The following is a 23475-nucleotide window of genomic DNA, read 5'->3' as shown; positions in this document are numbered from 1 at the left end:
TGGACAAAATATTGAACAGTGTCATACATTCACCCCAGTGCAGAGATCTGGGCCTAAATCCATTTTTTTGTTTGCTCCCAATGCCATTCCAGTTTGAACCCAGCCATATGGAAATTAGTCTTGACCCTGCTCCCCATGGGATGAGTGCAGCCCAAATTGCCACGCCAGATGACACACAAATACTCAAACTGGAAAGCCCCAAAGACAGGGGAAACTCACAAATGTTCAATTGCCTCAGAGCCATTAATCAGTGGATGATATGGAGCCATCTCAAATTGATGCTTTCAAAACAGAAATACTCACATGTGGCGAGTGGAAAAATGATGACCCGCTTACTGGCAGGCCTTATGATCTGGGAACACCGCTTAAAGTTTGTAGGGAAGTAAGAAACCTCAGAGTTACCATGGACTCCAAGCTATCAATGAATGCCCAAGTGGACAAACTAGCAAGATCAAGCTTCGTTACTATAAAAATTCTGCAACACATCTTCCCCTACCTGGGATTTTCACACAAGGTCCAGGTTACCATCCCTCTTCTGTCTAAACTCGAATATGCCAATATCCTGTACCACGGATCATCTTTAACAACTATGAAAAGACTACAATGGATTCAGAACTCTGCTATCAGACTACTCTTAGATATAAAGCCACAAGCTAGCATCTCCCCTCTCTTGAAGGCCCTACATTGGTTACCGGTTGCCAGAAGATCCACATTCACGCTGCTTTGTATCACCCACAAAGCAATGCATGTAACAGTGCTGCTCATCATTAGGAATAAAATCGCCAAATACATTCAGCAAAGGAACCTTCACTCTAGATTGGCACCTCGCCACAAAATCCCACCATTAAAGGAAGAAAAGCACATCCTTCACTGTTCAAGCAGACAGACTGTGGAACTCTTTACCCCCAAACATAAGATCCACGGATGACTACCTTATCTTCAGAAGACTACTCCAGAGTTGGCTCTTCCCCACATAACCTCCAAACTCAAGCATAAATATACAGCATTTCCATGAGTATATAAGCTTTTATTTGGATTATGTATGTGTATCTAGATTTGTGTATTCTTTGTGTAAATGTGTATAATACTTATGTTTATAAATATATAGATATTTGCTAGTTCTGCTTAACAAGTGTAATATTACTTATGGTTATATTATTCTGTTTTAACGTGTATATAGTTCACTGCTTAAATAAATAAGTTTTTATCATAACTATCTACAATTGCTCCTCTATTGAATAAAACAAATGTATATATATATATATATATATATATATATATCAATTATGAAAACAAATTAGCTTAAAGGACAGCAACACTGAAAGTCTGAGTTAATTAAACACAACTTAAATCTAGGTATTTTACCTTCCTTATGTATATTTAGACAAGCTGAGGAGTGTCGCCCCACTGCTCGCGGATCAGTAGAAAATGAAAATAAAATAATAATAATTATAATATAAGTTATTATAATTTTATTTTTATTTGCGGGACTCCAGTCAGGTGGGGCGGGGCTGGGCTCCCTGCCATCAGAGGGAGCAGGAGGGGTTGGCACACCCTCAGTGCCCATGATGGCTTGGCCACAAAGTCATGAGCACTTGGCATGTTCTCCACTGGCACAGCCCAGTGGAGAACGTGCCCAGCCTCCCAGGTACTGCCTAAGCGGCCAAACAGGCCACTCAGGCCAATCAAGATGCAGCTCCTGCAGCGTTGTGATTGGCTGGGAGAGTCTGGGAGCCAAGGTGCTTCCAGTGCTGGCGAGGACAGAGGAGAGAGTTGTGGCAGCAAAGAAGAAGAAAGTAGTTTATTTTTTATCTTTTTCATCCCTCCCCCCACCCCACCACCCCTTTGCCGAGGCAGTCGCTACTAAATAATGCAATAAATGGGCCTGTATTTCTCACCAAGGTTTGGTGTCTAGCCCTACTAAGCCATCTAGCCCAGTCTGTATTACACTGGACAGTCCCTTTTGAAGGCTGTTGTAGAAGAATGCAACCTGGGGACCTGTGTCGGTCCAGGGCTGTCCTGTCTCTGTCCTGTCTCTTGTCTCTATCATTCCCTCATTCTATCTAGGAAATCAGTCACGGTCTCCCCAGGCTTCATGCTTTGTGCCATCAATCCTCCTACATCTGGGCGGTGAGGGAAAATCTACCTCAGGGGTGTCCATATCTGGTGTCTGAATGAGTTGAATGCAGCCCGTCATGCTCGGTGTTGATCAGCGTGACTGCAGGGATTTGGGCCCGCGAAAACACTGTGTTTGTCTGCTCCCTGATGAGGCTGTTAGGAGGCTTTTGAGGTAATCTATAGCCGAGTTGATTCCTGCAATGTTTTTCTAAAAACATGAGGTCCACTTTTCTGCCCCGTCCACCAGTAGGGTCAGTTTGGTCCTGAGACCTTATTTGTCCATCTGTGCTGATGGCACATAGATGGTCCTTGACACACCCTTCTGTAGCAGAACCGTTGGTTTCTCCCCGACATAGCGCTCCCATTCCTGTATTTAGGGGAAGTTCCAACGCGGATCTCCCCCTCTGTGCAGGTTGCATTTTTCCGTGATGGCCATGTCCTCTGGTTCGTAGGATCCCTCCTCGGGCCTATCATACTGGCCCTACCTTTTGGTCTAGTAGGGCAGCAGATGGCAAAATGATCGCGTGTAGGCCTTGCCTTCCTCTCTGGACACTATGGGGCAGTTTATGTTGCACTTGTGCCACTTTTGCGCCGCCGTTGCGTCACTTTTGTGACGCAGCAGCGGCGCAAATCCTGCGCCATGATGTGGGGTATTTACAATGTGACGCATCTGGGAGATGCGTCACGTTGTAAAGCCCTGCGCCACATGTAGGCGTTCCAGGGCAGGTGGGGGCGTTCCGGAGCAGGAACGCCTCCTAAAAGTGGCTGAGTGAAATCTACAAGATTTCACTCAGTCACTTTTAGGCCCATGCTGCGTCAAAACCCTGCGCCTCCTTGAAGCAGGCGTAAGGATTGACGCAGCATTGTACAGATAGGGCCCCCCAGAACATTGCTAGAGCTGCGTCGCGCTTGCGACGCAACTCCAGCAATGCGCCACTTTTACGGCACAGATGCGTCACGCATCTGTGCCGTTTTTGCCCCATGGTGCGCCGCATTATAAATGCGGCGCATCCATGGTGGCGCAGCTGTGGCGCATAATAATTGGCGCATCCCTGCTGATATGCAGGGATGCGCCAGTTAACATAAATCTGCCCCTTTATCTCTAGAGGTAAGTTTGCCTGACCGGCGCATTCAGGGGGGTGAGGGGAAGAGGATCTCCTCGTCATCTTTTTTTTTCCTTGTGCATGCGTAAAGGTGCCATTCTACTCTGTTATAACCGTTTAACTGCTAGACCTTTCGCCCCCAGTGCTGTGCTTAGGGCTTCATAACTTTTTTTCCACATAAGCTATCAATGCCAAATTTGCATCCTTTTTTCCAACATCCTAGGAATTCTAAAGGTACCCAGGGTTTGTGGATTTCCCTGGAGGGGACCAGCAAATGAGTCAAAATACAGCAACATTTTGGGTTTGTTTGGTAAATATTGGAAAAAAGTAATGGAGAAGAGGAAAGCGTCTGTTTTGTTTTCCTGCAAATGGTATCAACAAAGGGTTTGCTGAGCTAAAATTACCATTTTCCCAGCATTCAGGAACAGGCAGACTTTTGTCAGAAAACCAACATTTTCTTCACAGTTTTGGCATTTTAGTGGGACATAGCCTATTTTTCCTATTTTTTGTTCTTTCAATCTCCTTCCAGTTAGTGGTAGAAATTGATATGAAACCAATAATGGATCCTGGAAAGCTATACATTTCAGAAAAGTAGATTAAATTCTGAATTCAGCAAGGGGTCATTTGTGTAGATCCTTCAAGGTTTTCCTATAAAAAATATTGAAAACAAGTTTAAAAAAACAGCCATTTGTGCCTGCGTTTTCACCTATAATTTATGTGCGGCAGATGTTTAAAAGCAATATACTGTTACGTCCACTGGAGCCTTATGGTTGCAGTGGTATGTAGGACTCATAGGCTCACTAAAAACCTGAGGTGCCTAGAGCTAATACCTGAGCTGCACCTTGCAATGTTTTTTTATTGTGTACCGGGTATACAGCAATTCACTTTCTAAAATATAAAGAGTGAAAAATAGGTATCAGGGAAAACTATGTATTTCCTAAATGGGAACAACATATGGAGTTTAGAAGCAGTGGTTATTTGCACAACTCCGAATATGTGGGTACCTATACTTGCATGTGAATTAGAGGGCATTTTTGAAAATGACTTCTTTTTTTGCACACTGTCTTACATTTGGAAGGCAGATATGCATAGAAAGTCAATTGGTAATAACACTTGTTCTACTATTTTATGTTCCCCTAAGACTCCCTATAAAAATGGTACCTCACTTGTGTGGGTAGGCCTAGTGGCCGCAACAGGAAACGGCCCAAAACACAACATGAACGCATCCCATTTTTTCCAGTGAAAACGGACCCTTTTTTTCGCAAAGTGCCAAGCTGTGGATTTTGGACCCTAGCTCAGCCGGCACATAGGGAAGTCTAGCAAACCTATAAATTTTTTAAAACTAGACATGCAGGAAAATACAGGATTGGGTGACTTGTGTAGCTCTCACAGGGTTCTGTTACCAGGGAATCCCTTGCAAACCTCAAACTTTGTAAAAAAAATAAACACATTTTCCTCACATTTCTGTGATGGAAAGTTCTGGAATCTAAAGGGAGCCACATTTTTCCTTCCACCCAGCATTCCCCCATGACTCCAATAAAAATGGTACCTCACTTGTGTGCGTAGGCCTTCAGAATAAATATTGGGGCCCAGACCCCAGAACTTTAGAATACTTCTGGACTCAAGAGGACCCTCTGCCAAGGAGAAGAGCTGGGAAAGCCGAAGAAGTACTGCCCCTTTGCTGTGTGCTGTCTGGGGTGGGCCTGCATTGGCTGTTTCTGCCAAGGAGAGGACAAAGACTTTGCTGTGTGCTGTGTATCGTGCTTGAAGAAGATCTCCAAGGGTTTGAAGTAGAGCTTGCCTCCTGTTCTGAGGTCTCAGGGACACAAAGACTTTACCACCAGCTCCCCTGAACTCCATTGCTGGGGGTTCTGACCTGCCAAGAGTTGCCTATTCCTGTGTTGGGTCTATAGAGGTTTTTCCTGCTGCTGGGATCTGAGAAAACGTGAATCAACTAAAGAAGCAGGACGGATCCACACCTGTCTCCGATGCAACACCGCCGTGCCACTGAAGAAACCAACGCAGCGCCTGTCCGCTACTGGGGAAACTGCCGCACACCAAGTCTCGTGCACCAATCTTTTAAGTCTGAGATCACCACACCGACTCTGATGCAGGCCCTGCTGTGCGGCTGCAAGACCCGACGCATCGGGGTACCGCGGCTGAAAAGATCCACGCAGCGCCATTGCCGCATCGAGAGCTGACGCCTCCCAAATCCCCACACATTGCACCGGGCGCCAAGTCTACAGCAATGCTGGGGTCGCAGTAAGAAACCGACGCATCACCTCCCCGCACCATTAGAAACTGACACATCACCTCCTCTTCAGTAAGGAACCAAAGCATCACCTCCCCTGCGTGGCAGTAATGATCCGATGCATCACCTCCCCTGGAGCAAGGAACCAACGCATCACCTTCCCTGTGCATAAGGAACCGGTGCATCACCTTTCCTGTTGAAGTTTTTGCTTATGATTTTGACGCATCCAAGGTACTTTGTGTGGTTTTACCTTTTACAAGTCATATCATGATAACTGTATGTTGGATTCTTGTCGTTTTGGTCTTGTTTGGTTTAGATAAAGATTAATTATTTTTCTAAACTGGTGTGATGTTCATTTTTAGTTTTTTCACTGGATTACTGTATGTGTGCCCAAATGCTTTACACACTGCCTCTGAGAAAAGCCTGCCTGCTCGTGTCAGGCTACCAAGGGGGCGAGCAGGGGTTGTCTAATGGCGTAACTCCCTTACCCTGACTAGAAGCAAGGGTCCCTACTTGGACAAAAGTGAGAACCATTGCCAATTAGAGACCCAATTTCTAACACCGGCGCTCATGTAAATACCTCTGGATCAAGTTTACAGTAAATAAAACTGAAAAAGTCATCAATACACTTTAGTTCAGAATCTCTCCTCTCACCCTTAGAACCATATTTGGTTTTGCTTCAAGTTACTTACCTGTAACATTAGTTTTGCAGCTTGAGATTATTCTAGACTCATGTCGCCTACCCACTTCCACTAAATATGAATGCAGGAACGCCCTGTCAAAATGCAATGGACATAAATATATTTATAAAAGGTGCATGCAGACAAAAACATAACTGGAAAACTTTAAACTGGAGGGGAGAACAGACGGGGGTGCTGAGTATGGGATGTTACTCCGCCCTCAAGCCCACTGTGAAGGGGTCTCCAGCCTCCTCCAATGCACCACGGTTAAGTGTGCTGTGTAAGCCAACTGTTGTGTGACACGTAGGACTCATTGGAATGAAAAAGTAGCCTGTTTCTAACTTGCCTGTTGTTATTCTGTCTTCGCTCTCCAACCACGTTGTCTTCCAGTGTAAAGGGCCCTTTGTAATCTGGTTCCTGTTGCAACTTGAACCCGCCCTCGACCCCCGCTAAAATACTTCTCAACGGAATATAAAATCTTCTGCTTGCAGAGTTAACTGTACTCACAATTTTATTCTGGCCATAGTTCAGTCAGCTTTGTAACTCTGTTTCGCTGTCACATGCACTCATAAATGCTTAGTCATGCTCAGTTTACAATATTTTTATGTAAACAGTGGCTGTCCTTTCACAAGTATTCTATTAGGGCTGGCCAGGCATTTCCACGGCTGCTCCCTGCTGCCGCCTCCTCCAGTCCCTGAACCAGCAGCCGTGCAGCACCAACAAGCAGCTGCCACCCAAGGGTGTATGTGCAAAGAGTAGGTTGCGAGAGCCGCCTCCTCTTCCTTCCGCCGGAGCTTCACAGCTGTCTCCGGCCACTTTCCCCAACCGAGCCCCTGCTCAACAGTCAATATGGCTGCTGCACCTCTACCTGTGCAGCATGGAAAGCGCCCGGCATCACGCACATGTCAATGAGCAGAAAACCCCAGCCTGGAGACTGGGGCCTAAAAAATAGACAAATCATAAAAGCGGTGGGCGTGCTGAAACGTGAAGTGCTGCACCCGTGCACAAAAAATCTGTGCACACGGCAGCCAGTGAAGCGGGCGATATGATGAATAAATGGACACGTGAAATAAACGGTGCAGGGTACTACAAACAGGCACTTATAGTGGAACACATGCCCGTGCACATAAAAGCTGTGCGCGAGGGCCTGTGAAGTGGGCACCGTGATGAATAAATAAATAATACATAAATGAAATACACGGCACAGGGTACTACAAACAGGTACCTATAGTAGAACATGAGCAGGAAATAAAACAAGTAGTCTCCAAAGGAACACACAAACACGTTCAATGTAAGGAAACTGTAGTTGGCTGGTGCTCCTGAGCAAAAAACGGAAGTGATGTATCGGGAGCACCAACCAATCAGGATCCAGCAAAGAAGAGCGATGCAGGAGTGAACCAATGGCAAGCAGAAGGTGGGATTATACTCCATATAGTGATTACAGCAGGTCTTCCAGACAGTGCATGCGCGCTGCCTAGGCTGAACTGTAAAAATCACGGGTTAAGGCCAAGGGAAAACTTGTGTGATATCCATCTATTCTCAGTGAGTCATGACCTGTCTCAGGATGCGACCTGCCAAAGTCCATAGTTGAGGGGGCGTGGGCTCCAAAGGGGATCTGAATTTGTCTCTTTTGGCACCAAAGTCTTTAGAACCTCACAGAGACCTAGCCAGTCAGATCCCCGCATCAGAGATCTCAAGGTTATGGCCTGTCTTGTCGACGATGATCAGGGCTGGCTTTAGCATTGGTGGATGCCTTTTCAACAGTGTTTTTGGCACCCTCCCCTTCTCCACTGATTCCTTCATTACCTCCCTCCAACAGTGCCCCTCATCTCTTCATAGCCCTTCTCTGACATTCATTTCATTTGTTCATAGCACTACTCATAGTTCATTCATGCCTAGTTCTGTGATCTGAATGGTACTCATTCTTTGCAGGAGGCACATCAACCCTCTGCGCTACTTTATGATGAGTCAAAACTGGCACCAGACAATACTCATAACTCTCTCCAGAAGGAACATTAATCTCCAGAGTTACCCTGACATTTATATTGTTGCCTGAAAACAGCTGGTTTTTGTTATTGTTATTGTTAACTTCGGTTTATATAGCGCCAACTCACCTACAGGTCTCTAGGCGCTCAAGACCGATGACAAACAGCTATGATTCAAAGCGTAAGAGAGGCAGAAGAAAGGCCTACAATGCAGCTATTTAAATGGGCCAAATGCCTCCCTAAATAGAAGCGTTTTTAGCAGCTTCCTAAAACGCAGGAGATTTACTTCTCTCCGAAGCGGTTCTGGTAGTTTGTTCCATATCTGTGGAGCCATAACTGAAAAGGATCTCCCTCCTTTGGTTGCTAACTTATAACGAGGGCAGTCCAATAGCTGGGAATCAGAAGACCTAAGAATTCGTTTGGGCTTATAGACCTCCAAGCGTGCTTTAATATAGGCAGGGGCTTGCCCATAAATTGCCTTATGGGCCGTGCATAAGCTCTTGAACTCCGCTCTCTGCTCAATAGGGAGCCAATGTAGCTTAAGCAGTAGAGGAGAGGCATGGGTTCTTCTAGGTAGCCTGAAAATTAGTCGCGCCGCATCATTCAGGACAACCTGCAATCTATTGGTCAAGGTTTTAGGCAGACCTAAGTAGAGAGCGTTCCCATAATCCAACCTCAAAATGATTGTAGCAGAGACAACCATACGGAGCATGGAAAGAGAAAGGAGGGGAGCTAGCTTACGCAGCTGTCTGATCAAGCCGGTACACATCCCTACTACGGAGGAAATCTGACTGGCCATTGACAACTCATTGTCAATCTTGATACCAAGACTTTTTACTTTATCACGTGGTATCGGTGTGGGACCTAATTCCTGGGGCCAATATAGGTCACTCCAGGGTGAGGCTACGGTCGAAACCACCAAAACCTCTGTTTTTGCAGTCATCCAGCCAACCGTATGTCTAAGTATGTTCTGGGCATTGGTTTGCGCCAAAGCCGTATTATCAATACTCAGTAGCAACTGGGTGTCATCGGCGTAATTAAACACACGACAACCCATGCTCACTAGAGAGTCAATCAACGGTTGCAGGTAGAGGTTAAACAATAGTGGGGATAATGCAGAGCCCTGGGGGACTCCGCACTCCAGAATACCTACATCGGAGATACAATCCCCCAGTTGAATCCTCTGCGTCCTGCCCGCCAAAAAGTATTGAAGCCATTGATGGACCAAGCCCCTTATCCCAAAAGTGGCCAATCTGTCCAGTAGCAGGGAATGGCTGACAGTATCGAACGCCACCGATAGGTCTAAAAGTATCAGGGCGCTCGGTTTATTACCGTCAGCCATGCCTCTAAGCTCATCCAGCACCGAGAGCATCACCAACTCGGTGCTGTGATGTGCACGAAACCCTGCCTGACGCTCCTGGAGTAGATGGTGTGACTCCAGGAATAAGGAAAGGGACTTCAGCACATGTTGCTCCAAAACCTCGGACAGAAAAGGCAGTTGGGATATCGGCCTATAGTTTTTTAAAATAGCCGGATCGGCTCCTGGCTTCTTTAACAAAGGCTTAACTCGTGCCTCCTTGAGACTCGATGGTAACTGGCCAGTCTCCATTGAGCTATTAAGAAGGGAGATGATATGATCTTCTAGAATAGGACGCGCCAGACGAAAAACCCTGGGGGGACACGGGTCCGCCGGGGAACCTGACTTGGTTCTACTCATGAGCTGCTCAAGACTTAGAGAGTCTATCTCAGGGAACCTTGAAATAAAGGCTTCCAAGGGGATTTGAACTTCCTGTGGCGGAAACGGGCCATTTAAGGTACTATTCTCAATCTCAGAAAGAAAAGTCTCCACCTTCTCCAGAAAAAAACGTTGAAAAGTATCAACGTTTATTGTGGTTTCAGTCGTTTCTGTTTTTTTACTCAACTCTGTTAAGATTTTAAACGTTTCTTTCTGAATACTCGGCCTGATTTATGCGGGTTTCGTAAAAGTCTGCTTTTGTTGCCATAATCAGCTTTTTATATGAGTTGAGTGAGATTTTATACTGTTCCCGGTCTATACCATCTTTTGTTCTCCTCCAGTTCCTTTCTAGATGGCGGAGCTTCTTTTTGTGGTCCCTCAGAAGCGGGGTGAACCATGGAGCCCCTTTTCCTACTCCTTTTGCTTTTTGTAGTTTCTCGGGTGCTATCTGGTCAATCGCCTGACTCAAATTCCACATTATGTCCCTATAGTCCTGATCTAAGTCCCCACTAGAGGCCAATGATTGGGCATGATCAGGAAGAATACTGGTCAAAGATTGTGAATCAACTTTTATCCACTGACAAACATTTTTCAGTTTTAGTGGTTTTTGGGCCAGATAACCAACAGTGGGGATCTCACAATTCACCAAATGATGATCCGACCAGATACAAGGTAAAATGTCCACAAGGTTTACCTTTGGGTCTGAGGTCCAAATAAGATCAAGGGTATGCCCCTTAATATGTGTGGGGGCATCTACAAGCTGTTTAATGCCAAGTGCAGACATGATATTCTCCAGGTGTCGAGTTGCCGGATCTTTATGGGCTTTATCGCAATGCATGTTAAAGTCCCCGGTTACCACAATTTTTTGATATCTTGTACGAAAATCAGACATAATAGGGGCAAATAAATCGTTAAATGCTGAGGTAGAATTTGGAGGACGGTAAACTGTAAGAATCACAAGGCATGAATTATTCAGAGTAATCTTCACTCCAAGTATGTCGGATAGATCTACGGTCTCAGCCGCTATTTTGACGACCTTTAGGTATTTTATACAAAATTGATACCCCCCCACCCCGAGCGTTGTCGGCACGATTGTGCCATACCGCATCGTATTCATTGGGAAGGGCGGCTATGATGTCAGGCAAGGAATTATTGCCCAACCATGTCTCCGTAAGAGTTAAAACATCAATGTCTTCATCCTGAAGAAGAGTGAAGATTTCAAGATGATGCTTATGAAGCGACCTTGTGTTCAGGCTGGTTAGCTTCAGAGAAGGCGGGTCAGTCCCAGACCTCCCTCTGGGAGGTCGAAGGATATTCATATCCTCTAGCTTAGTCATGATAGTGGGATCTAGCTTCTGCCTACCAATATCTAAATAATGTAGATCTCTAGATGAGAATACCTGTCGCGGACCAGGACACCAAGCCCCTGAGCCCGGACGAGCGCAGACGGGCGCAGACGGGCTGAACTCAGGCGGAGATCCGGCGAGCCCGCTGCGCGTCAGCATGACCGGCTTAAATAGAGATCTAGCGTCCTTCTGACGACTAGACCGTCAACAAAAATGGCGCCGCCGGGCGTCCTTCTCTCCCCCCAATATGTCCGCCGTAGGTAGTGGAGATGGAAAAGGGACCCGCTAAAGGAGCGGTGAGTGTTCCACTAATTATAGTGCAAGTAAGAGGGTCAGCGAATTAAAACCAGGGGAACAAGAAAGAAAAGAAAAGAAAATACCAAAAGCGGTAATCGTTAAAAATACAAGCCGAAAATTGCACTGTTGCCGTTCTAAGCGCAGCATGCTATGCGATCACACTTCAGGTCAGGTCAAGAATTGCCACTAGATTTACCCGGCTTAAATAGAGGTCTAGCGTCCTTCTGACAACTAGACCGTCAACAAAAATGGCGCCGCCAGGCGTCCTTCTCTCCCCCCAATATGTCCGCCGTAGGTAGTGGAGATGGAAAAGGGACCCGCTAAAGGAGCGGTGAGTGTTCCACTAATTATAATGCAAGTAAGAGGGCCAGCTAATTAAAACCAGGGGAACAAGAAAGCAAATAAAATAAAATACCAAAAGCGGGAATCGTTAAAAATACAAGCCGAAAATTGCACTGTTGCCGTTCTAGGCGCAGCGCGCTATGCGATCACACTGCAGGTCAGGTCAAGAATTGCCACTAGATTTACCCGGCTTAAATAGAGGTCTAGCGTCCTTCTGACGACTAGACCGTCAACAAAAGTGGCGCCGCCAGGCGTCCTTCTCTCCCCCCAATATGTCCGCCGTAGGTAGTGGAGATGGAAAAGGGACCCGCTAAAGGAGCGGTGAGTGTTCCACTAATTATAGTGCAAGTAAGAGGGCCAGCGAATTAAAACCAGGGGAACAAGAAAGAAAATAAAATAAAATACCAAAAGCGGGAATCGTTAAAAATACAAGCCGAAAATTGCACTGTTGCCGTTCTAAGCGCAGCGAGCTATGCGATCACACTGCAGGTCAGGTCAAGAATTGCCACTAGATTTACCCGGCTTAAATAGAGGTCTAGCGTCCTTCTGACGACTAGACCGTCAACAAAAATGACGCCGCTAGGCATCCTTCTCTCCCCCCAATATGTCCCATGTTTTTAACCCATAGGATATTTTTAACCACATCGTCACCTAAGGTCAGCGGCAGGTGCAGCTGCACCAGTTGCACCACTCTAAAGCCGGTCCTGACGATGATACTGCATGGTGTGTTGGCTTCTATTCTGCTCTGTCCCTCTGAATTCCAGTGGGACCAAGCTCAGTTGGGTTCCAGTATTCATATTTTCTATTGCCTATCATTATAACCATCCCAGCAGGCTCAGGCAAGCTGTACCATATGACTTGTTTCTTCAAGTGGGAGGGAATGGCCAAGAATTATTTTAATGCAAAAAGAACAATTGATGGACAGAATGCAGAACAATGTCTTACATTCCCCCCAGTACAGAGATCTGGGCCTAAATCCAGCGTTTTTTTGCTCACCATGCCATTTCAGTTTGGGCCCAGCCATATGCAAATCAGTCTTGACCCTGCACCCAATTGGAACAGTCCAGCCCGAACTGCCAGGCCAGGTCCCCCCTGGACTGGAAATAAGAATCCTAGGACCGGTTTCGGGCTTTCAGCCCTCATCAGCCAGGATAGCTTGACTCCAGTGGCATGGAGAGCACGGGACCCACGTCTGGGCATACCTGTCCCACTCGGGGTGACAAATGCAAAAAGAACAACTGATGGACAGAATGCAGAACAATGTCATACATTCACCCCAGTACAGAGATCTGGGCCTAAATCCATCGTTTTATTGCTCACCATTCCATTCCAGTTTGGACCCAGCCATATGCAAATCAGTCTTGCCCCTGCACCCAATGTGAACAATCCAGCCTGAACTGCCAGGCCAGGTCCTCCCTGGACTGGAAACAAGCATCCTAGGACCAGTTTCGGGTTTATTCGGCCCTCATCAGCCAGGATAGCCTGATTCCAGTGGCATGGAGAGCACAGGACCCACGTCTGGGCATACCCGTCCCACTCAGGGTGACAAATGCAAAAAGAACAATTGATGGACAGAATGCAGAACAATGTCATACATTCACCCCAGTACAGAGATCTGGGCCTAAACCATTCATTTTTTTCTCACCATTCCATTCCAGTGTGGGCCCAGCCATATGCAAATCAGTCTTGACCCTGCGCCCAATGGGAACAGTCCAGTCTGAACTGCCAGGCTAGGTCCTCCCTGGACTGGAAATAAGCATCCTAGGACCGGTTTCAGGCTTTCAGCCCCCATCAGCAAGGATAGCTTGACTCCAGTGGCATGGAGAGCACGGGACCCACATCTGGGCATACCCGTCCCACTCGGGGTGACAAATGCAAAATGAACAATTGATGGACAGAATGCAAAACAATGTCATACATTCACCCTAGTACAGAGATCTGGGCCTAAACCATTTGTTTTTTTGCTCACCATGCCATTCCAGTTTAGACCCAGCCATATGCAAATCAGTCTTGACCCTGCACCCTATGGGAACAGTCCAGCCCTAACTGCCAGGTCAGGTCCTCCTGGACTGGAAACAAGCATCCTAGGACCGGTTTCAGGCTTTCAGCCCTCATCAGCCAGGATAGCTTGACTCCAGTGGCATGGAGAGCACGGGACCCACGTCTAGGTATACCCGTCCCACTCGGGGTGACAAATGCAAAAAGAACAATTGATGGACGGAATGCAGAACAATGTCATACATTCACCCCATTACAGAGAATTGGGCCTAAATCCATCGTTTTTTTCTCACCATGCCATTCCAGTTTGGGCCCAGCCATATGCATATCAATCTTGACCCTGCGCCCAATCGGTACAGTTCAGCCCAAACTGCCAGGCCAGGTCGTTCCTGGGCTGGAAACAAGCATCCTAGGACTGGTTTCGGGCTTTCAGCCCTCATCAGCCAGGATAGCTTGACTCCAGTGGCATGGAGAGCACAGGACCAACGTCTGGGCATAGCCGTCCCACTCAGGGTGACAAATGCAAAAAGAACAATTGATGGACAGAATGCAGAACAATGTCATACATCCACTCCAGTACAGAGATCTTGGCCTAAATCCATTGTTTTTTTGCTCACCATGCCATTCCAGTTTGGGCCCAGCCATATGCACATCGGTCTTGACCCTGCGCCCAATGGGAACAGTCCAGCCCGAACAGCCAGGCCGGGTCCTCCCTGGACTCGAAACAAGCATCCTAGAACTGTTTTCGGGCTTTCAGCTGAAAACTTATTTGCATATAGCTGTGTCTGAACTGGGGTAGTGAAGTGAGCTAAAGAACGATAATGGATTCAACCCAGATCTGTGACTAGGGGTGAGTGTCTGAAAAGTGTCAGTGCTCCGTCCATCATCTCCTTGTGTTTGCTTAGTTTGCCCTAAGTTGGCAGGGTACGCCCAGACGTGGGTCACTTGCTCACTTTGCCACTGGATTCAAGCTAGCCTGGCTATGAGGGCTGTTAGCCAGAAACTGGTCCCAGGATGCTTGTTTCCGGTCCAGGGAAGACATGGCTTTGTCAATTCGGGCTGGACTGTTCCCATGAGGCATAGGGTCAAGACTTATTTACATATAGCTGTGTCTGAACTGGGGTGGCGAAGTGAGCTAAAGAACAATGATGGATTCAACCCAGATCTGTGACTGAGGGTGAGTGACTGAAAAGTTTCAGCGCTCCGTCCATCATCTCCTTGTGTTTGCTTTGTTCGCCCTAGGTTGGCAGGGTATGCCCAGACGTGGGTCCCTTGCTCGCTGTAGTGCTAGAGGCATCTGGTGGTTTGAGACCCTGTGATGACCTTTGACTACCATTATTTTAACTGACTTTAGTGGGTTATTTCATCCTAGCCTGAATGTACGACGGTCCTGCATATGCCTTGCTTCTCTTCTTTCTTGTAATCTTGCTGTCTTTCAGTGGGAGCTGTCACGGAGTGGACAGCCTTGCCAAGAACAGAATGTGTGGGTTGTGCATTTGAAAGCATGAAAGGGAGAGAGAGGTGTGGAATGTACTCTTTGGTTTCGAAGTGCAGTGTTGTGGGCAGTGATGCATACATGTGCTAGTTGTTGTACTATTGGCTTTGACATGGCCTCATGTCATCCTTTTTCTTGACTTTGCCTTGCTTCAGCTTTTCTGTGTGCACAGCATCGCTTGCAAGTTGTTTGGGTTATGAGAATTATAAAGTGCTTACTATTGTCTTTGACATGGCCTCATGTCATCTTGTTTTCTGACTTTGCCTTGCTTCAGCTTTTCTGCGTGCACAGCAGCGCTTGCAAGTTGCTTGGGTTATTCACATTCAAGGTCTCTCTGTTTTGGTGAGGGATTGTTTGTGTTCTGAAAGCCTTGTGAGTTTCGTCAAGATAGAGGCTGGAACATGCGAGATTTAAAGAAGGGGACGTGAGAGCTCCTTCCTGCCGTGGGAATGCTTACTTGGAACCTGGCCAGTTCTGGTAAGATTCCTCCAGGGGTAGGTCTTTCTCAAACCTTCTAGTGTGTTTAAAGCTGAGGGTTGTGGACTTGGAAACCGGGAGTTTGGATTCCAAGCGAGGACAGACGTATCTATCTCGGAGTGAACCCTTGTTGTTGATGCTCTCAATCACGGCTCTTTACTTCCCCAGTGTTTTGCACCAGGTGATGTATTGAGTTTTGATTATTGCCATTGTGATGTGAGCCTGTGGCTGTGATCATTTGATGTGTGAGTGAGTGTGTTTTCTTTGTGATGTGTGAGTGAGTCAAGGTGTACCTCCAAAGTACTCAATTGATGTACATATAGCTTTCTGATTTCTTGCAGGACGTCCAGTATATTTGCTTGAGTATTATCTCATATTATTTGCTGCTTATTTATTAATCAGTATTACTCATGCATTTAGGTTATTATTGCGTGCATATAAACATATATATCTCTTTGTATATTTGAATCTTTTGCATTTGACATCTGGGAAAGTCTTTGAGAGCATTGTGTAAAATAAAACCCCAAGCCTTATTCTAAAGAGAGAGTCCTTGCATTTTGTAAAGTAAAACCCTTTTCTAAAGGTGCTGTGTTAAAGTGTTTTGACTGCGCCGGGTGTTGGGCTACCTTGTGGAAGAGTCTGTATTATCTGATATGCGCAATCACAACACTCACTTTGCCACTGGATTCAAGCTAGCCTGGCTGATGAAGAGTGTTACCCGGACACCGGTCTGGTTCAGGGAAGACCTGACTTTGCAGTTCGGGCTGGACTGTTCCCATGAGGCACAGCGTCAAGAGTGATTTGCATATAGCTGGGTGTGAAGTGAGGTGGTGAAGTGAGCTAAAGAATGATGATGGATTCAACCCAGATCTGTGACTGGGGGTGAGTGTCTGAAAAGTTTCAGCGCTCCGTCCATCATCTCCTTGTGTTTGCTTTGTTACCCCTAAGTTGACAGGGTATGCCCAGTAGTGGGTCCCTTGCTCACTTTGCCACTGGATTCAAGCTAGGCTGGCTGATGAGGGCTGTTAGCCCGAAACCGGTCCCAGGATGCTTGTTTCTGGTCTAGGGAAGACATGGCTTGGCAGTTTGGGCTGGACTGTTCCCATGAGGCCCAGGTTCAAGACTGATTTGCATATAGCTGTGTCTGAACTGGGGTGGCAAAGGGAGCTAAAGAACGATAATTGACTCAACCCAGATCTGTGACTTGGGGTGAGTGTCTGAAAAGTTTCCGTGCTCCGTCCATCATCTCCTTGTGCTTGCTTTGTTCACCCTAAGTTGGCAGGTTATGCCCAGATGTGGGTCCCTTGCTCACTTTGCCACTGGATTCAAGCTAGCCTGGCTGATGAGGGCTGTTAGCCCGAAACCGGTCCCTGGATGCTTGTTTCCGGTCCAGGGAAGACATGGCTTGGAAGTTCGGGCTGGACAGTTCCCATGAGGCACAGGGTCAAGACTGACTTGCATATAGCTATATCTGAACTGGGGTGGCGAAGTGAGCTAAAGAACGATGATGGATTCAACCCAGATCTTTGACTGGGGGTGAGTGTCTGAAAAGTTTCAGTGCTCCATTCATCAGCTACTTGTGTTTGCAAGAATTTTTTAAGCCTGATGTTGGTTTTATATGATAATTCGACTGAGATCTCTAAGGTCTCCCCTTCCAGTAGGAAAAGTCTCCCATTCTGTTTGAAGTCCTGTAAGATGGTGCAGGTATGCTGATGTCTGAAGAGGCAGACTACAATAGGGTAAGGTTTTGCGTAGGAGGTTGGTGTCCTTGGGAAACACAATGGGTTTCCTGGAACTCCAGAGGTGCCGGGAATTGGTTGTTGAGAAGATGTGGTATGAGATTCTGCAAAATGGCAATAATGTCATACTTTTCTGCCTTTTCTAGAACTCCATCAAGTTTAATGTTGTCACGCCAAGAGTGATCCTTCTGGTCTATCACATTTGTTTTAGGTACCATATAGAATGCCCCTATTGGGTCCAGTTTTCCCTCTATTGTGGCCAGTCTGCTCTCTAACAAGTTGATCTGGTGAAAGGAGTCAGTTCCTGGGGCACAGGCACAACCTCAGAGGGCATCGCTGTTATGTTACCATTCACCAAACTAATATTTGAATCAATTGAGGAGAGCTCCGGTAGTGTTGTGGCAGCGTGGCATGTTATTTTCTGGGACAACAAAGAAGCACTCTGCTTGTGTCTCACCAGTGCCTCTGAAAACAAAATCTTTCTGGCCAGTTTCGAAGAAGACATGAGAAGCCACAATTTAACATAGTGCACTCACGCCCCCATGCAGACAACACCACAAAATTCATCAGGAAAAGTTGTGTATCGATAAGGCAGCCTTCACGTTTCATTGTTGAAAGAATTACCTTAGCCCCTTTGGCAGATTGCTTTGGTAGAAGGGCACAAGGCAGATTACAGTGGGAGAATTGTGTGCAGATGCCCACCCATGCAATGAGCTTTCAGGGACAGCGGTGCTCCTTTTAAGTCTGCTCTTCAGTTGTGGGTCTTCTTCGCGGTGCTTGCATCGGGCTGTGGATGGTCGCTATTCCATAGTGTACGGGTAGCAGATCGTTTTGTTACCGTACTCTCATAAACACAGGGTGGCTCTCCTCTAAGTCAGCATGATACGCCCAGGCAGGCCAGAGTGAGACTGGATCTCCTTAGCTCCACGCCTGTCTTCCTGGATGCAGTCCTTATACCTGAGATCCTACTCCCCTCTGACAGAAACTATTCCCTAGATGAAAATCAAGAAGGTCCCCCAAGATGGCTGGTGGGATCCAGGCAGCACCACTAAAGGGCGGAACTAAGTGCATCACATAACATACCACGCAAAAAGAAATCTGGTGAAATCCAGAGAACTGGAAAATAATCAATCCCTTACATCAGGGCGGGAGTTGGGGGGGGGGGGACTTAGGACTGAATCAAGGTAGACCAGGCCTCGGAGTAATGAAGATTACTGGTAAGAAAGCGGGGCATTATGTCGCACACACCAGTTCCAATTTAGAGAGCTTTACTGATAGGGGCACTAGGCCACCCTTGCTCAATCACCAACTCTGCCTTCAGCTTTCTGGAACAGACACAGGAGTCATCCCTCACACCATCACTCTGTTTCCTATTCAAGCACTCGGTAGCCCACATGTAGCATAAAATCAGAGGTGATAGAGCCCAACTGCAGAGTTCCTCTAGCAAGTCACCATCTTGTATGTTGCTGGCCCCACCTCTGCCACAAACAACTTTTAAATATCTTGGGAGTGTGTTTGGGAGTTACTGTCCAGGAATCTCAAAAGTGACAGACCTTCCACCAGTGGCTAATTTGTAAAAAAAAAACAAATATTAAGTGCCAGGGCCCCAGATTTTTCTCAGGGAGCCTCTGCAGCTTTCACCTCCCACCTCCCACTGACCCTGCCAGCGCTGCCAAATACCAGGAATACTGCTACAGATTTACCACTACAGTTCTATACATGTGACAGTTTGGATTATTCATGCCCACCCGCAACTGTTAGAATATCCACACCACACCACTAGAGCGATTTTCCAGAATACCAATACTGACGTCGCCGACTGGATGAAAGCCAACTGCCTCAAACTCAACACCGACAAAACCAAAGTTCTCCTATTCAGAGGAGCCCCCTCACTGTGGAACGAAGCCTAGTGGCCTCCCACCGTGGACCAGCACCTATTCCGACCACCCACGCCCGCAACCTCGCTATCATCCTTGACAGTGAGCTTCCATGAGACGACAGGTCAACTCGGTTGCCTCCACCAGCTCCAACACCTTCAGATTGCTCTGTAAAGTCTTCAGATGGATCCCAATGACACCAGCAGAACTGTTACAGAAGCCCTTATCACCAGTTGATTTGACTATGGGAACGCCCTCTATGCTGGAACCACCACCCTCCTCCTCCAGCGCCTCCAAACAATCCAGAACGCAGCAGCAAGAATCATCCTGGATCTGCCTTGATGATCTTACATCTTCCCCCATAGCCTGCACTGGCTTCTCGTCAAGAAGAGATGCCACTTCAAGCTACCACACATGCCTACAAAGCCCTCCACAACACGGGACCTGAATACCTGAACAGCCGCCTGACCTTCCACCAGACACCTGTGGTCGGTCTCCTTGGCCCGCGCCACCGTCCCCCGCATCCATCGTACTTGAGCCGGAGGATGCTCCTTCTCCCACTTCACTGCCAAGAACTGGAACGACATCTCCATCCACCTCCGAACCTCTACCTCCCTCGCTGATTCCAGGAGTGGCCTCAAGACCTGGACGTTCGAGTAGCCCCACTCCACTCAGCACCTGGATACCCCTTGGGGTGATTAGCGCACTCTACAAATATTGATTTATTGATCCTGGATGCACAAACCTTTATTGTTTTTTTTAAACAGTTTGCGGATGTTTATATGTACACAAACAGCCCCAACACGTAGTGGACTGTCATTGATATGTGTCAGTGTTAAGCAGGCTTTGAGTGGGATGAAAAAAACTGGCGGGTCTCTCAAAAGGGCATGGCCGATGTAAGTAGGGCGTGGCTTAAAACACATAAGCTAAAAATCTGTGCTTAGCATAGTGTGCCGCCCGACTGGTATTTTGCTGCTTCTGTCATTGCATCCAGATATCTAATACAAGTGACATTACACCTACAACAAGCCAGGACTATTGGCTGTGTCAATGGTTGGTAGTTGCATAAGCTAAATAAGCACCAACAATGGCTTTGTTGTATAGAATATTGAAAAAACTTTAGTTCTGAATTGATGAAACTGTGACAGCACTATAACGAGTCTCTTTGAAGTTACATCAAAGCAGTGCTTGAAATGGAAAAATTGAAGTGAAGGTACTCTGTACCAGAGTACCTGCTTGTTTCTGAGAAGTGCCAGTACTCTCCAATTAAAATTATTACGTCACTCTTGAGAAGTGCCTGTACTCTCCTCTCAAAATAAAAAAGTGCTGGTACTCTGTACCGGACAGTATCGGCCCATTTAAAGCACTGCTTCAAAGGCAGTGAAGGGTGGTACTGCTGCAGAGAGATTATTTTTTCACCCTGAAGGTGAGGGCAGAAATGGGGAGCCCGATAGAGACCTGTCTCGGCAGCAGTCTTTTAGAACTGCCGGTGCGGCCCACTTAAAGCTCTGGTGTTAAGAAATAAGGGGCATATTAACAATGCGGTGATAAAAAATTATCGCCGCTTTTGCGGCCGTTTTCGGCCGAAAAGCGGCGATAATTTTATCGTATTATCAGCAGAGCCACGCAATCACGTGTTTTGCTGATTTTGCTCCAGGTTCCAGCACGCCTAACTTCGCATCGCTAATGAGATGCAAAGTAGGCGTGTCTGTGGAAACAACATTGGTAAATATCGCGAAGGCAGCTTCGCGATATTTACAATGCGGGGAAGCGATTATTTTAATCGCGCTAAGTATGCCTTAACGCAGGAATTTAACGTCTGTTAAATTCCTGACTAAGGCATACCTAACATGGGAGGTTGATTCATGTGATACGACCACAGGGTCGTATCATCAAGCATATCGCCGTTTTACATGGAACATCGCTGGAAAACCAGCGATGTTCCATGGAAAAGGGCGCTATCACTGGAATATACATCGCCATGGCGGTAAGCGTTGTTACTACAACTCTAGCCTGGCAAAATATTCCAGCGATAGAAAAAAATGCGGTATACAAGGTTAGCGATAATTATCGCTGCCTGTTGCAAATATGCCCTTAAATGCCTGTGCCTAGCACCAGCAAATACCGCACAAATTAAGCACTGCCTTCCACCATGTCACTGCAGAACTTTGTCCACAGTTTTTCTTTCGAAGCAGCTCCTGCAATACATTTTGGAAATGGACAAAGGACAAATGTCTGCAGATTAGCTAGACAGATACATTACTTTATTGCGATTATGCTTTGATATCTGCGAGTGAGCCACAGGTTTCAGGTTTGAATGTTGGAAGGCTTCTCAACTTTCAGAGTTTATAAAATTGGTACTAATTTCGAATGGCTATTTTTTTTTATTTACACAATATGATTTCATATTTATAAGACTGCTTTTAAAAAGTAGCACTTCATTAAAAAAACTATTTTTTTTTAAGAGTTTTCATGCGTTTGCAGACACACCCCATGCGCGCCAGTAATTATAATAATAGGGCTCATTCAATTCTATTTTCAGTTATGAAGGCATCAAAACGGCCGAGTCGACTGACGAAAGTAGCTGCGTCGATTGGTGAGGTAAACGGAAAGTATCACATCTAGAAATTCGAGAGAGCCAATTCGGGCATGAGCTGAGCTTTTATGTGAGATGTGAGAGGCGGGAGTACTGACAGATTTTCTGGTCCTCTAAATTTACCTATTACTACCATTGATATACCACAAGATGGCGGTGTTTGCCTGCTGCTGAAACGGAAAAGCTCTGCGGACATTTTTGTGAAAGGAAAATGCCATATTGAATACTGAATTTTCGTTTGAAGATAGAATCACCTAGATTTGTTTCTATGGAAACAGCAGAGAGAGAAAATGAAAACTATACTATCATATTATTATTCATAAGGAAGAACTCTGTTAGCTTGCCTGTTTCTTTCTTCCTGTTCTTCGGTTTGTCGGACTTCCTTCCTTCCTTCCTTCCTTCCTTCCTTCCTTCCTTCCTTCCTTCCTTCCTTCCTTCCTTCCTTCCTTCCTTCCTTCCTTCCCTCCCTTCCCACATTTATGCGGCAACGTGCAACTTTTTTTTTTCTCATTTTTTACTGTCATTCTTAAGTACCAATCAGCCATCTTGGAAATATAAATAAACATTTTCAAATAGTATGCCAAAATAACAGCCAAAACATAACAATACAGGCGCACACAAAGGCACACATTATCAGCCAAATATACATTTGATTTCTTAGAAAACATCTGGAACTTAAATTGTTGACTGTGGAACCAATAGATTTAGGTTTTAATTACGAGTCTCTTATTTGACTACATTGTGTAATCTTGGGCAAATCCGGTAATCTTCATTAATGTGAATCCTAGTTTAATAGTCTGAAGAAAATACAAAATTAACAGAATCGCTCCACTCGCCTGGGTGCGTTGTGGCATACCTGGATGTTTAGTGTGACATACAACACCACACAATTCCTCACCACACAATTCACCACCATACAATTCAACACCACACAACATAATTACACTCCACATAATACCACTCAACGCAAAATGGGTCAACTCCACATAATTACACTCTACTCAATACCAGATAAATACGCTCCACATAAAACCACTCTATGCGACATAGCAACAATCCACATTAATACACTCCACACCATTGGAATTTCCACCCAGCTCCTCAAAAGACTCCAGACCGTCCAGAACACCACAGCCAGACTCATCCTTGACCTCCCCAGATGCACCCACATCACCCCCATCTCAGAAACCTCCACTGTCTACCCATCCAGAAGAGATGCTAGTTCAAGATCTTCACTCATGCATACAAAGCGCTATACAACCAAGGACAATTTTACATCAACAATCAACTGAACTTTCACCTGCTGGCAAGACACCTGCGCTCCGCTTCGCTCGCTCTTGCACCCTCCCGCATCCATTGCAGCTGCATCCTGTGCCGTTCTTTCTCCTACATCATTGCCAAAACCTGGAACAACCTGCCCCTCCACCTCGGCACAG

Source organism: Triturus cristatus, chromosome 6, assembly GCF_964204655.1.
Source record: "Triturus cristatus chromosome 6, aTriCri1.1, whole genome shotgun sequence".
Classification (NCBI taxonomy): Eukaryota; Metazoa; Chordata; class Amphibia; order Caudata; family Salamandridae; genus Triturus; species Triturus cristatus.
The sequence above is the reverse complement of the archived record's forward strand: the minus strand, read 5'-3'. Positions refer to the sequence as shown.